The sequence below is a fragment of the Ornithodoros turicata genome, chromosome 2, assembly GCF_037126465.1.
Source record: "Ornithodoros turicata isolate Travis chromosome 2, ASM3712646v1, whole genome shotgun sequence".
In the NCBI taxonomy this organism is placed as follows: domain Eukaryota; kingdom Metazoa; phylum Arthropoda; class Arachnida; order Ixodida; family Argasidae; genus Ornithodoros; species Ornithodoros turicata.
In genome coordinates, this window is record NC_088202.1 from 89084265 (window position 1) to 89100983 (window position 16719).

Genomic DNA, 16719 nt, shown 5'->3' on the forward strand with positions numbered 1-16719 from the left:
GCTTCTTCACTGCCACGGTCCTCAACGCTCCTCGTGCCAAAAGCACCGCCAAAGCTACTGGGGGCGGCACTGAGGAATTTCCTGAACGTTCGTGCAAGCGGGCCCACAAGAGCGAAGCTACGGATTGAGAAGCTCCACAACACATCCGGGTCCGGCACGTCGAGGCATTCCATCGACCATAACTCGTGTAGAGAGTAGGGAATGGACCATATCGATGTTTGTATCGATATTTTCCGAAAAGTATTTATCAATTAGTTTAAAAAATCGATATGTCTGTATCAATATAAATATCCTTGAAGCGGGCAGACGACGAAGGGACGAGAAGAAGGAACAGCATAGATAGAGAAGGTTGAGGGTAGAATAAAGTAGCGTAAGCAGACGGCTCCCTGGAACATTATATTTTGGCGTGGTCGACAGGATGTGGGTGGAGTTTTTTTGTAAGACCAGACTGTCGCCTTACCCGAGCTTGTCAGCACACAGAACTGCATCCAGTATCTCACATCGAAGAGCAAGCGGAACATTGATGAGATCGTCAAGAGAGGAAGCATCAAAATCAACAGTAAAATGTGCGAGTTCGACGCTCAGATACTGGAGGTTGTACGGCGCGCAACAGGGACAGGCTCCACAGAAGAAACGACCAATGCACTCCTAATGAGGATGATTTCAATACAACAAGAGCAGTCGCAGCAACGATTAGAGCTGATCAGCAGCATGGCTTCAACCATTGCAAGCTCCAAGCCTAAATTTGAGCTCGTCAGGCCTGATACGTTCGACGGCTCCTCAACGAGTCCTGAGGCTAGGCTTCGATTTTACGAATACGCCTGCACAAAGAACCACTGGATTGCGGACGTTGACAAGGTGACCACTCTTCGGTTGTTCATAACGAGAATGGCGAAAAGCTAGTACGAATTGAACATTCTTGAGAAGGGGACGGACATCTGGGTAGAATGGGAAAAAAAGCTTTCTGGTGGCCCTCCAAGAAAATGCCGTTGACAGATGAGATAAAGCTGTCTTCTCAAGTACCGATCTGGCACTCCCCTATAGTATTTTTACGAAAAAAGGAGGTTGCTACACAATGCGGACAGCAACCTTTCAGAGAGCTCGATGGTCCCTCTAATCATACATGGGCTACCCCGCGACTTACAGAAGCAGGTGCAGACGAGGGGACCCACCACGGTGACGGAGCTGCTCTCCTGCTTCAAGGAGCTCTGCCTGGACAGACCACTGCCATGGACTAAGTCAGCTGCCCCGACATCTGACAATCCCCAACCGTCGTCGTCCGGCGGCCAGGGAATAACTGGACGCCTCCCGTGGCGGCAACGGAACCAAGCCTTAAACATGGTACATGGACGGCAACTTAGTGGGGGCCCAAGACTCATCTGGGATTTAAACAAAAAAAAAAAAAACGAATAAACGCGGGTTGGCAGCCTCACCCGGAAAGCAAAAATGAGACTGTATACTTAATCAATCAGAACCTTCTTCGCATTACCGTCCTACTCAAAGACAAACCCACAGAGGCGCTTGTGGACACCGGAGCTAGTATGTATCGTCAACAAGCGAGTGGTAGGCGAAGACGCTATTTTCTGTTGGAAGCCCGTCCGAATTAAGGCCTACGACGGGTCTACAAGGCTACTGAGAGGATGGACGACTTCGAAGATCGAGTATCAATAACATGCCTGGTGATGCAGGGATGGTTGGTGCGCACTGGTGATGAAGGGAGTAGAGTATGACTTTCTCCTATCTCGTCCCCACATGAAAGCAATGCATTTGGACCTTTACTGGGATGACAAAATCGTCGTGCATGAATATCAGCCAGCCGTGCACACAGCGCTACACCGAGTAAGACAGCCGACGTGTACCGACGATGTTGTGACATTGTACCTAGAGTTGACGTACCCAGTGGCGTATCTAGGGTGTGGCAGCTGTGGACAGGTGCCATGGGCGCCAGGTGAACAGGGGCGGCATTATGTGGTCGGGTGTAAATGTGCCAGGTCGTGCACTTAACCTGGCACATTCATAAATGATCTAAAGCACCCGCCATTAGAGAGGTTGTACGTGAAACCTAGTGCGGAACACACGAAAACGCTTCCCCAAGGACATCATGTTAACCACGAGGTAGCTAAACTGGGCGCGTGACGTATTTGACGAGAACGGGGCACCGTGAGCAAACCGAACCAGCTCAGTGAGCGACTGTCACGGCCGAGACCAAAGCAGCCTAAACAAAAGGCTGATAGAAAACAACGAAATTGCACACCGGCTTGACGCAACAAATAACAATTTTAATGCAGACGTTTCGTCTCCCATGCGGGGGACATCATCAGTGAAAGCAAAATGAGAGGCGACCGCAACCAGCGGATTACTTAACCAGGTCGGCGAACACTTCGGGGAGGGGGCCGCGATTGGTATTACACACTGAAGGTTCTCCTCGCAGGTGCCATGACTCAAGCAGTTTCCTGGGGCCCCACCTTTGTTCCCTAGCTAAGGTCACAGCATTCCAGTAGTCAAAAGAGTGATCTGTGTTCCAACAATGTTCGGTGAGCTCTGTCTTAGATCGCGTTGCGTTTGTTGAGTTGCGGACATCTCGTTCGTGCTCTTTTTGTCTTGTACTGCGCTTGCGGCCCGTCTCTCCAATGTAAGACACCTCGCAACCGAGACACTGTACTTTATACACAACACCCGTCTGGGACTCAGGGGGAATATGGTCTTTTGGCTTTGAAATCAGTGAACGAAGTTTCAGGCAGGGCTTGAATGCAGTCTTGATTTTTAACGGGAGGAGGGCTCGCCGAATGGATTCTGATACACCTTTGACGTATGGGATGGTGACGATGCCGTGTCGGAAATCGTCTTTCCTTCGGGTCCTGGGTTCGTGCATGCGTTTTCGTGTGTTCTCAAAGAAACGTAGCGGGTATCCTCGTTTCATGAGTGACTCCTTGATTATCATCTCCTCGGACGTACGTTGTTCCGGGCAAGAGGCGAAATCTTCACAGCGTTGAAGCTGGGTTCTCACTACACTGCGTTTGTGTTCAATTGGATGGTAGGATTCGAAATTTAGGAAATTACCGGCATCACAGGGCTTTTGGTAGACGGAAGTTTGAATCAGGCCGGTGGTGAGCCTGCGTACGGACACGTCCAGGAAGGGGAGCCGGTTCTCCTGTTCAAGTTCGCAAGTGAACTGAATGGACGGTTCAATGCTGTTCAGGGCCGAATGGAACAAAGGGAGAAATGAAACAAAGGGAGAAATGAAACAAAAGGGAGATCCCAGTACCCTGTACTGTACTCGAGACGCGACAGCAGCATTTGAGGATGTTTAGGTAGCAAGCCGATCGCAGCAGTGGGACTTTGAGAGAGATATCTGAGCAAGAAAAGCGACCCGACGAAAAGAGTTCGTATCGGGCGGTCCAACAAGAGGGTCGACCTGAACCCGTGTGTCGGGCTGGGGCAGGTGTAAAGTTGTAGGGGCGATTTCGGCAAATTTTACACTTTAGATGTTGACGGCAGCGAGCTGTACGAAGAAATTTTGGACTGCAGAATGTTGCTCGCGAGGCGCACAGAAAACAAAATATCGAGGCCCAAAGAGCTTCTTGAATTTATTGTTCACTATGGAGATGAGAATGTCTTCCCGAACCTTCGGGTTGCGGTCCAGATAATGCTTACGATCGCGGTTTCAATTGCCAGCTGTGAGCGGTCATTTAGCAAGCTAAAGCTGATACTTTCGTATTTAAGAGCATCAATGGGCCAGGACAGGCTTTCCGAGCTTGCTGTCCTAAGTGTTGAACGAGAAGAAACAGAAAAAATTGATTTCAGTGACATTATCGACAAATTTGTAGCAGCAAAAGCCAGAAAGGCTATCATGTGACATTAGTGGGCCATCTGCATGTGTAGTAGTTCTGTGGATTTCATTGAAGTATTTACAAAACATGACCAACTGTGTTCTCGATATGTGCCTGAACAGGGGCGCAGACTCACTGGTTGCCATGGGCGCAGGTAGCTCTAGATACGCCACACGTACCTACACACATGTCCCCCTCCCATCTCCGGTTTCACCGTGCCATTGGCACTGCGGGACACAACCATTATTCGGCGAAAGCCCTATCCCCATCGAGAGATAGAAATGCGTGGCTGAGAAGACAGCTACAGTCCATGCTAGACGCTAACATCATACAACCGTCCACCCCATTACAAAAATGGCTGTTGACCTCTTGTTTCAATTCTACAGAACTTAGTCAACAGAGAGCACAGACATTCAGTAGACTTTCTATTGGCCTTGTGTTTACCTCACACATTGATTTTATGTTGACTTATGGAACTTTAAGTCTTGTTGACAATTATTCACAGGAAGGTAACAGGTCTTTCCGTAGACTCCCCATATACTTTACACAAATTTCGTGTGACCTTCATGTGTAAGTCTTGTTATATGTGATCTCAATTTCTCTGTTGACTTTGTTGTGACTCAGTTGTCAATGAGTCGACGTCACCCACGAAACTACCTTCGTTATTTTTTAAAAGGCTCGGCGACCGTTACGTGAGGCACTCGGTATATTCTTCTTAATCGAGGAAGATATACCTGATTTACTGAAGCCCAATTAACACTATCCCCGTATGATGCGAAGATTTTTGTGGACTTTCTGTGACTTGAGCGAAGTTGAACTTCTCCGTTGTATTGTTCACTCAATCGCAACACGCATAAAATACACGAAATGAAGTACTGCAAAACTATATATGTATCTATTTTATTCCGAAAATGCATACCTTGAAAGTGGTATCCAGTGTCGACACAATCATACAAAACATCCCGCGCACACAGTAGCGAAGTATTCCACACGTACACATGCCTTATGCAACACAGTGTCGCGTCGCACAATAGACAGTCAATGACCGGTTGCGGACTGAGTTCTTCTGGCGACCCACGATAACGGTGAACTTCAAAATTCACTGAATTTCGGCGAAACCGACGTCTCTGAAGCGCTGGAGAGAAATGTGTCTGAATAGGGCGTTCAATCGCAAATTAGTAATGTTCAAACGCAAATGAGTAAAACCGAGTAAAATGGTCATAGCAACAACAAATTTGGTTCACAATCAACACCGGCCACGAAATGATACTTGTACACTTACCTGACGGGACGCAAAACTTCAGCCGCCGCTCGAAACATACAGTCTTGGTATGAATACAAGTGAACCTTGATCACACACTTCTATCACACAGCTTACCCCTTACGAGGCAAAATGATATCCTCCTTTGTTCTTTCATGGCCTGCAAAAACGAGAATGAAATTAGCAGAACCAACACCGGCCACGAACTGATACTTGTACACTTACCTGACGGGACGCAAGACCGCAGCCGCTGCTCGAAACGAACAACGAAAACCTACAGCACAACGGTCATCGTATGAATATAAGTCAAGCTTGATGACACACTTCTATCACACAGCTTACCTCTTACGACGCAAAATCATATCCTCTGTTCTGTAATTGACGAGCGTACGTTGAGAGCCTGAGACAGTTAAAACATGTTGCAACCGTTCCAACGACATTCCGATGATGCTAATGGCGATGACTCCTTCGTGATGAGGCGAGGACGAGTCACGGAGGGGCAGAATCAAAATGTGCAGCAAACCTGTCGCATGCGCATGATCCTCATGTGGTCGTATAAGTTGGAAGTATATTGTGTACCAAACTGAAGTGTAAATAATACTAAGAACCGTCTTCTCAAAGCCATCGAAAATGTATTTAGTGTTTTAATATCTAGCTAGAAGGTGGCAAAGTGGCGTTCAAGCTACTACATTTAATTATAAGTTCAGATCCAAATACCGCTTTGTTTAGAGAGCCGATAGCACGGACCTCTTCACCTCGCAGGAGTGGTGTACAACCCACATGTTTTTTTGCTACACACCCAGAAATTGCTGATATTACCCATACAGCTTGTCTCCCAATAAATAGAGCCACAAGTATGCCTCTATATACATATACCGCCCCCCTTATGGGATGCTCGGTACCCCCTTGAGGTCGACCTCTGTGGACATTACTGTCCGATAATGCAGTAATTGTTAATACGGAATTCATCTACGTAGAAAAAAAAAACGGTTGAAATAAGTACTTGCCACATAGGCGCATAGAAAGTCCACCCACTGTCAACAACGACATCCATACACCTTGTCCACAGAAGGTACACATGAGGTAGTTCAAGAGATTGTCAAAATGATGTCAATAGCAATTCCTGTTGACTTGTTCAACAAGAAGTCAAAGTCAACACACTGTCAAGACAGGAAACAGGAAGTCCACAAGAAGTCTGCCGAAAGGAAAAATCCATTTTCATAAGGGTTCGCATCACCGATCACCATCGCTCTGAAGGAAGACGGCACGTATAGATTATGTACAGACGACAGGCTCATCAACCGGAACACTGACCTCTTCCCATATCTGAAACCGAACATAGATGATATCATTAGTGATACAGGTGGCTGCAACGTGTTTTCGTGCGTCGACTTGCAGAAGGGGTATTGGCAAATACCTCTCCAGGAGGAGTACAAAATGTACACGGCCTTCGTGACCCCTTCGCCCTCTACGAATATAACCGGTTGCCGTTTTGGTGGTAGAGCTCCGGGGCATGGTTTCAAATGATCATGGATGAAGTATTTCGACCTTTCAATCAATTCTGTACAGTGCACATCGATGACATTACAATTTATTCAAAATCCGAATTGGAACATCGCATACACCTCGCGCAAGTTTTGGAGGCCCTATGCACAGCGAAAATGAAAATTAATTCAAAGAAGAGCGTGTTCTTCGAGGGTAAGGTAGTCCTCCTAGGGCGGGTACTGGACGGGAAGACGAAGAATACAACCCAGGAATCAGTGGCGCGGAGGCGGAATCTCGAGAAACCCCCACGATGTCCACTCCCTGAGGGTCTTTCTCGGCCTACCTGGACATTTTCGAGCATTCGTCCCAGGATACGCCACTCTCACAAAGTGTCTCACGCGATTGAGACACAAAGATGTTCCATGTTTGTGGACCGACGAGTGTAAATGCACGTACCAGGAACTCATTCGACGGATATCATCCGACCCGGTGTTATCATTACCGGCCTTCTCCCTGGACTTCGAACTGAAGACTGATGCATCTCATCGAGAACATATAAGATCTCCAGAAGGTTCACATGGAAGAATACGAGGACGGACGTAAGCAAGTACGTGGCATCCTGCACAATATGCCACAAGTACAAAGCGAAGTACCGTCAGGCAACGGATACCATGATGTTACCTATTCACTCGAGTATACCTTTTGAGACCATCCATTTGGATTTCGCAGAAACTCAAAAAGAAGGGAGAAGGCGTCGCGCGTAGACAGGATAGCCATTGACCAGTGCACACGCATGGTAGCAGCACGGACCGACAGAGAGACTTCTGCCTGCGTCATCACATTCATAGAATGCGAGATGTTCACGGCTACCAAGATTATTTTGTCGGACAATGGACCAGCATTTAGAAGTCGCCGGCTAAAGGAATGGGCCAAACAACGAGGGATACAACTCCGACCTACAGCTCCGTACCGCCCTCCAGCGAACGGCTAGCAGAGAGAGTAATTCGAGACCTGAAACAATACATCTGTCTACCATGACTTTAGAGGAGCGTGGAAGTACGCGCTGCAAACAGCAGTGCGTCACCACAATCGGTCCCACACAGCAGCCCTTGGGTGCAGTCCATATTTTGCAGCTTATAACATGCCTGCAGTGTTCCCCGCGGCGGAGCAGGTAGGAGTCACCGACCAGGCCACTTTAAAGGAGCAGCGGCGATCCGCATAGGAAGAAGTAAAATACCGCTGTCGCATTAAGAGGAACTTCGACGAACGTCGAAAGACAAAGATACCGGACATTAGAGTGGGGGAACAGGTGCTAGTCCGGCACGGTCTACCAGGAAGTCCAGCCGGGTTCTGCGGCCCATTCGTCGTACCACCAAGGATTGGTTATACAGGAGCCCACACAAAAAGAGAGATGGCAACGATAAGCAACGTCATTCCTACCATCCACGGAAGGATGATTCCTAAAGCCAAGAAAGATGAAGCGGGCAGACGACAAAGAGAAGAGAAGGAAGGGCATAGATAGAGAAGGTTGTGCATAGAATAAAGTAGTGTAAGCAGAAGGCTCCCTGGAACATTACAATACTAAAATGTGAAATGATGATTATATATGACAGCAGGAGCGATGTAGCAAAAGGTAATGTTGACGATACAAAAAGGCTAAGGGACCGATGGTCATCACCATCCAAGCTGAGAGGCATGATGTGATCTCCACACTTTAGGACTGCGAGTGGTCTAGGCCTGTTGTTGACGGTCACTGTATCTTGCTACCTTTGAGGAGTGGCACACTCTTCGACAACGAAACATACAGTTCACGCCCGCTCTGACTGACTCCTCGGAAGCAGCAGTGCTAGGTTGGCCTCGAAGTACCCCGATTTCGCCGCTCCAAATTGGGTGGAAAATTGCCCCAGACACGATGAAACTGAAACTAAACGTGGAAAGCGCTCGTTGCGCATGATAAATGATTAACCATACACGTCTGAGGTCCTTCAATGGCGGATTGCGTAGCTGCGCCAGGCTGCGCTAAAACTAAATTTTTCTTGCGCCAATGGCTGCGCCAGAACGCTTCGAGGCACTTCCATCACTGACATTTCTAAGAACTGGACAATGGCGACCTTCTACATTTGCAGAGGAAAACAGTGGGAGCCCACTCCGGATGGGCCGACAGGGATCACGTGATACTGAAGTACTACGTAACGGACTTGAAACAGGTCACTGATTACTGTTAGACCGAGCTATTTTTAAGGACAACCGCAACTCTTGAGAAGTTCGGTTTAAACTCCTGTAACAACATCTGTGCTATGTGCGCAATCTGTTCACCTTTCCCACTCTCCGCATCTCCGTGTCATCTGCTCCCCTGCTATTGCCCACTCTCCAGGCGTGACTAGAGTGACCAGAAGATGAAAGCTGTGAAAGTCGCTTGGTATCGCTGCTGCCTGCGAAACCTTGCATCCAGGCGATTTCTACGGATGTCTGGTTTTCGTTCAAGTGTTCCAGAATGCAGCAACCGTGCGCCTTCGACGACGAAGCACACAATGCAGCTGGTCAGGACCTGCCAGATGGCTAGTCTAGTTGATTGCATTCATAATAGTTAGGTTTGGGTTGTCTCAGGGTAGAGCATCTTGGAGACTGCAGATTTTGCTATGTAATCTTAACGTAGACATACTCTGCAATAGGAAAATGTAAGGGGGATAAGGGTTGTACCGGAAGCTGCCCCGTGGGTTGCAATGCGACAGCGAAGCATTCGCTTACGTATAAGATGTCATTTTTGAGGACATAATCATGTCCTTATAAATGAGGAGATCAGCACCATGGAAAATCATAGTTTCATAGAGAAAGTGATTGAGGATACGAATAAGGAGCATCAAGGTTGAATGCCCTATAATGGATGGAACAGAAGATTTTATGCTCGTAGCGAACAGCGCTGTATTTGCATATATCGTGGCGAAAAGGACACGTAAAGACAACAATGGTCACTGTATTTGCTCGACGTTTTCGTTTATGCTGTTCGTACGCATGAAATCCGTTTTTGATTTCTTCATTTTTCAGCTTTTCACAAGTATGCCAAAACGGCGGCGTGAGTAGTACAGATCCGTGCCCTGTGTATAACCGGGTGAAGTCAGCTTTGCCCGGGTTCTATGGAGATGGATGGAGTGTGTTTTGAGATGTGTACATCATACCGGAACATGCTTGCGAGGGAACTTGGCAATTTAAAGACGAATGGAAGTCACCGATGAGTGTGATGTCTAGCTGGAATTATGGACCAATACGCAGTTGGGAGGGAGCTTAGAAATCTAGTGTGGCGGCTCGCCAGCGCGACGATAACGACGGCTATCTTCATCCCGCGCATGTTCGCGCCCACCCCACGCATTCACCTTCCATCGGATTAAAAAGCACTTCTCTCGCAACCTCTCTCTGCCTGGTCGCTTTCTCTATGCCTCTACACTAGAAATGAGTGGATGTGACCAATAAGTGGTTCTCTTGCTAGAAGGATGGACCAAGAAGCAGTTGAGAGGGAGCTTAGAAGTCTAGACATGGGTTGCTCTCAAACTACAAGAATCCACCAATAAGCTATTGGGCGGGAGCTTAGAAATCTGGAGATGAGTTGACCAATGACTGGCTCTCTAGCTAGAATTATGGGCCAGTGAGAGTTAGAAATCTAGAGATGAGTGGAAGTGACCAATGAGAGGCTCTATAGCTAGAATTATGGACCAACCTGTGTCCTGTCCTAGTCTTGTCCTTTAGTGTTTCCTTGTGTCGAAAGTTCTAGCAGTTATAAAGAATTAACAGCACTGTAGCCGACGTTCTTCCAGTATTCAATATGGCAGCACGCACTGTCCTGTCAGGCCGAGGGACCTCCGACAGTCAGGCTACTAATTTTTTGTGCTGTCATACTCATTACGACTCTGAATATTCTGATATTTCTGCAAGATGCAGTCGTTCGTGATATGTGGCGCCCATAAAGCTTCCCTAAAACTGGTCAGCTCTCAGAGACTCAAGCTGCAAACGCCCCAGCATCTACACGATTGAGCATCGCGCGACGCTCGCAGCCTATAAAAGGTATGAAAAGCGATAAAAACTCCCGCGCTGGGAAACAAACAAAAGGACGACACAACACACAGTACAGACTCACGAACAACATTTTCATTGACATACCTGCTTCTTGAATAACCTGAGCCAGTAACGCCTTTTTCTGAAAGGTTACCCTTTTACACCCTCAACCCTGCCTAGTAACTTTATCTTTCCGAAAGCAAATACTTATCAAGAGTCCCTCCTGTTAGCAACTCGTAAGTCCTGTAGTTTCGAAAAGAGGCGCTGGGCACAGTGTAACAGGGTAACCTTGCAGAAGAGGGCGTTTTGGCTCAGGTTATCCAGTGCCGTGTATGCCAAAGCGAGTCTGGTCATTAATGGAACCTGCCTATATACCTGGAGCTCCACCCACTTTTTGAGCTCTCTGGCCAATCATGAGGCAAAATACAGATCACTATTAATCCCAGGCTATCGATGCTATAAATTGTCTCTATTCACTGGCTGGCGACATTTTCGGGAAACTGGATTGGATTGGATTGAATAGGATATTCCCTGACGACCAAGCAAGATAATGGATTTTGCGTCCACTTTTAACGGCGCCATCTGGATGGAGAGGGGCATGTCAGGAAGACGCAGAATAGCGGAAGGCAGAAGTGCATGCTAGCAGAACTGATTGGCCGGTGGAACCGCTAGTTGGAACAGACTGTCTGTATTATACGTATTTTAACTATAAAACACAATATGATTGAATCGAGAATGGGCAAAGGTCTGTACATGAATAAAACTATGTCATAAAATGCAACTTTTTGGCAATTCGTAGCGTTTTTCTCGCTATTTGCCTGTGATTGCTGTCGTTACTAGGCCTAACTAGGACGAGGAAACATATTATTTTAAGGCGAACATTGACACTGGAGTGTAATTTAACGGTGATTTGCAAGATAATTGCAACAGAATCTACACTTAGGGAATAAAATATATGTAATTTGTGAAAACAATTGGTCATGAAATCCTACCTTTGCCGTTTCAGCTATGCCGCCAGTTTCGGGAAAATTTTGGTGTCATGGCGGCCCCATAGAAAAGAGCAGCCAATGAAAAATGCTCAATTTGATTGACTGGTCAAGCCTCTTTTTAGACTCCTCCTAATGGCCAGACTCCCTTTGGCGTACACAACACTGAGGTTAACTAAGAGGCAGGTCCGTCAATAAAAAATCTTGTTCATTAGTCTGTGCTGTGTATTGTGTCGTTCTTTTGTTTGTTTCCCAGCGCAGGATTTTTTATCGCTTTTAAAGTATGAAATACCGAACAGCCCAATTTTTAACAATTTTCTATAAAAGGCCACGTGCCATGCGCGAATACCATAAGCATGCACGACTGGGAGCTTCATAGGTGGACGTCGCTTTCCGTATATCCACCGGATTTTGGGTGTCGGCAGTTTCAAAAATTTTCCTAGTCTTGACGGAATTCTCTGATGGAATGGAGTGTTGCGAGAGAAAAAAAAACGCGCGATTGCACTGCAGAAGCTCGATTCTCGATGGATCTACAGAATGTCTAAACCAAAATGAGTATGAAACACAGACGTTGAGGTAGTCTTGAGTTAATACCCTGAGCCATTCCTCACTTTAATGTTGCGTGTGTAAGTAAATTAAATAAATTTAGACACCTCACCGCTTCAGTTTAACTGCTGTAGCAAACAGGGCTATCAGATTCGCCAAATCACGAAAGACAAGCTCTAAGTATAGTATATGTGCTGTCAAATCCGCGTAAGCGGTGGAGAGGGGCAAATGGGAGCTGGTTCTTCATATTTGGAGAAGGGCCCCTTGATAACGCAGTCCACCCCCAAGTGGGCCGTGTCTTTGAATGGCGCGGCCGATAAAAAGGTCGTCGGGGAGTATCGCTTGCGGTACTGTTTCCGGGAAATAATTTTTCTTTCACCACTTCTACTTTGATGCCAATGCATAAATGGAAATGGGCACTGCTATCCTAAGTGAGGTTTCGGTGCTTCAGTTCTGGAGAACGTTTATATTATTTCATTTTTCACATTTTCTGTTCACTTCTTGAAATGCGGTGATCATTGTATATGTTGAAAAGTCTTCGAAACATGACAGAAAATCGAAGTAATAAAAATTATATTCTGTCACGATAGGGGTCGGAAAAAGACAGAAAGAAACACATGTTATTTTTATTTATTTTTTACTTTTGTGGAGCTCCCATTAGACCGTTAGGTCCTACTGGTCCCATCGAACCTCTAAACCGTTAGTCCTATTGGAGTTGTCCGAAATTACGATAGGCTTATTCGCCTAATGGTTCCATTAGGATTGGCTCTGATGTATTTTTCGATTGGGAAACCCTATTTCAAATTTTTCTAATAGACCAAGGGGCTCAATCACTTGCACGCATTAGGAGCTAACGAGAGGGGCACTCGTCGTGATAAAACACGTGCACGGCGCTCTTCGCGGGATACGTGAAGGGCGTGGGATACGCCACACGCAATGTGTCACATGCCCATCTTTTTGAATCTCCCGCCGCTCGTTAGCGCATAACGACCGTAACGACGATGAAGTGATTAAGCCCCCAAATCTGGTACGTTTTTGAACCCTGATGGCTTGACGGACCGTTAGGTTGGTGGGGATGGTGATTGACCATTAGGCTGATGGCCCATCAATTCTGATGGTTGATGGCTCATCCATCAGTCCTCATAGCTGATGACCAACCACGCCTGAGGTGGTCTAACAATTGTGTACCACCAAAACAAGACTATAGACCGTTTACAGCAGCCAGTTGGTTCAGGCGCTAATAGATGGCGCCACACTAGCACTGCCATTGCTTGCCTTCTGCGCGTGCCTGTGTGCCTTTGCCTATGTGAGTGCTTCCGAGATTTTTAGCCGCTGCGCTACAGTTTTGTGCAAAATGTCGAAAAGCAGAGGGAAGACTTGGTCCCTGATTGAGTGTAGAAACTGTGACAGAGATTTGATCGTGTGGGACGAAGCAGTTTGTCAAATTCACGAGCCGTCGCTACACAAGGACTGCCCCTGTTCGAGGCCTTTTGCAATGCACGGGTTCCCAAAAGGAGAGATAAACAAGCTGATCCGACAACGGTGGGTGTCGAATCTTCAGAGGAAGGATTTCAACCCGGGAAAGTCAGCGAGGGTGAGTAATGCAGCCCTGAAAGTGGCGCAGCATTTCTGTATGAGCCCCAAACTCCGCTGTAAACGTTGGCTGCTGCTTGTGAGAATAAACTTCCTCCATAGTAGGAGGGATCACATTCCTTGCAGTAGAACGGTTCCATGTACATGCCTTGTGGAGTGCACGAGGCACTCGTGAGCCCATTATTTGTCGCCTCTACAACCTTGATGGGCAGTGCATAGATATGACTGCACCTGCTGCTCAAACCCGCTTTACAGGTGCATGTTGCCGCCAAAGTGGACCCGAACCGAATCTCTGCACTATACGTTCTGCTCACTGTTTGTGTCGACTTGATGTCAGCATTTAAAGGGGCTCTGACCAGAAAATGTGGGAGCTCTTTCGTACTTGTAGTCGATAAAGCACCCAACAAGGACTCTCCATGCGAAAATTCACGCATTAAAACCCCACGGTTTCTCTAAACTCGAATTTTAAACATTCGACTTCATGCGAGTGTAGCACGCCTAGCGTCAAACCGAGAAAACATACGTTTATATAGAATATCCACCCCGGCCCACCATCAAGATGACGTCAACACGGGGGCCACTCGCAACACCCACAATTGGCTGAAACGCGTCACGTGGTCACGCAATATCTGTCAATTTCCTTCATGAAATGGCATTTCTACGTTAATATGTTTTCGTTACAGAGCCTCAAAAAGAAAAATATACCCTGCGTTTATCACCTGCAACAGTTTCTACGATTTTCTTTTCAATCTGTACACTGCGTTCGATATATGCTTCCGTATCCGGTCAGCTGTAATGGATGCCGTATGCCGAGCTTGCGAACTGCGAACTTGTGTGACTCCCGGTTCATCCTTTTTGTTCGGGTCATTGGGTTGGTGTTGGCGTTGGTCACCATATTCTGAACGTTTCACCTATCGTTGCGGTGTACTGTTCTTGATCTGCTGCGAAGCGACGAACCGCAACGGCAGTCACTCGCCTCAGCGAACTTCTGTCTGCTGCATCTCAAAGGAGCATGGGGACCTGATGATACCTTCAACTAAAGAAACCAAATGTGCTCTCGTGTGGTCCTGACGGAAAAGTAGTATCAACAAGGTTAGCACATTTATTTTTCAGTTCCAAGTCTAGGTACTGAAAACCATGCAGGTGCAGTCGATCATTCTCGTAGCTGTTGTGTAACGCGTATGCTTTCTTACATATCCCACAGAACCCTCCACTTTTTACCACAACCAAGTTATCTTTATGAGATCCTTCTGATGGCTTCTTACTAGGCTATGCTGCTCCGAAGCATTGAGATGACGAAGCGTCGTGGTAGCTGCACCTCTGCCTTCGAAAGATGAATCAGTCATTCCACACTGTGCTTACTGGCTTTGTATAGAGTCTGGCAAATCCGACAGACTTGGACTGCCTTTTTCAAGAAAGTTTGAAATGTAAGTATGTGTATATTGGTTTCACATATCCACCACATATTGAGCGTGTGTATGATTGTACTTTATATGCTACAGCGTATCAGCATACACTATTATTCAACACGTAGTGTGGCAAACTCGACATCAGTCACACAAAGCCAACAATTGCCTTTTCTTCAATTGCTTATTTTTATCATATCATGTTTTTGTCTATATCTCAATTTACCAACCAACAAAGTATATTATTTTTGTATAATCGTCCGATATTTAACACGTCACAGTTTTATCATGGTTTTGGCGCACTATAGCCCGAGTTGCTTATGTGTCATTAAATTGAATCATCATCATCTTCAACTGCCATTATTCAATTGAAGTGCCAGGTGGATATAATGATATGGCGAGATATATTTTTTGCTGGAATTGCTCATTTCATAGTCACCGTGAAGTTTGTTTTCGTTTTCGGAAACATTAAGAGGACTAAAACCAAACACTTTTCTTTCAGAGCATCCCTTATGCACCTGCATTTCAATTCCAATCTGTATTACAAGAATGACAGACCACTCAACAGAGATGAACATCTGAAAGTGAAAGAGCTGGAATGAAGATACGTTAATCTGTGTCAAAGGTTCTTGGTATGTGTGCGAGTCGAGGACATAGGTCTCAAGCTTATTCCTGTCTTCAGAAGAGGTGACAACTATGCTCCTTCTATCTATTAACCAGCTCCACTTTTTAGGGTTCCCTGTAAACTAATGGAGGACATCATGTACTACCATGTCGATTTCTTTTTTTTAAATTCCAGCATGGCTTTAGAAAAGGGTATTCAGGCAAAACTAACGTAGTGGAATTCGTTCACAGCATTTCAAACTGTCTTGATTTCCGGGTCCACGTAGGTGTAGTATTCTTTTTATTTTGTAAGGGCTTTTGACACTGTGCTCTATGCTCGCGTGTTGGCCAAAGTAGCCTAATTAAAATTTGATCCTGCTACCTGGATATGCAGTTTCTAACCGTAACCGTGGCGACAACTCGTGAGGAGAACCTATCATACCGCCACCATGCAGCATTTGTTATGTTACAATCGCTTCACATTTTAATCTAGTCAAAAGCAAGGACTTTTGGTGATCGGTCTTGTATGATTACGTGCCCCTCCTTTATGTAACACCACACTGGGTTCTTCAACCTATGATAGATAAATAAATATATTGCCAAGTAAATTGTCTACAAGGCTCGTTATTCCATTTCGCCACACTACCACAAGCAATTGTTAGAGTAGTGGCCCAGGGTATGAAGCTCGCCACTAATCATCATTCAAACAAAGTTCATAATGCAAAATCCTTTACTCAGAACACTGGCTTAACACAACAATTAAGAATAAAGAGAGTAAACATTTCATTGCCTATCCAGGTGGCATCATCCCTCCAACAGAGAACAATAAAAAACAACATCAAAGGAGTCAAATCGGTGGTCCGCATTCCTTTCATCCAACGTATTTCATACGCTATTTGGAGGGCACTGTGCCCATCAGGCATTTTGACTGTGCATATCAAGTTGAGTGCATAGAATGTGAT

At 46.2% G+C, this 16719-nt stretch overlaps 2 long non-coding RNA genes across 3 annotated transcripts in view; one reads left to right on the top strand and one right to left on the bottom strand.

Moving 5' to 3' along the window:
* The window catches only part of LOC135385723 (uncharacterized), a 126513-nt gene that overhangs the window by 23641 nt on the left and 86153 nt on the right, over positions 1-16719 (top strand). The window lies entirely within an intron of this gene.
* Positions 5130-5516, bottom strand: LOC135383830 (uncharacterized). Its single transcript, XR_010420091.1, has 3 exons — positions 5434-5516; positions 5317-5365; positions 5130-5251 (listed from the first exon to the last, which is right to left on the bottom strand). It is a non-coding gene; the product is annotated as an uncharacterized LOC135383830 (long non-coding RNA).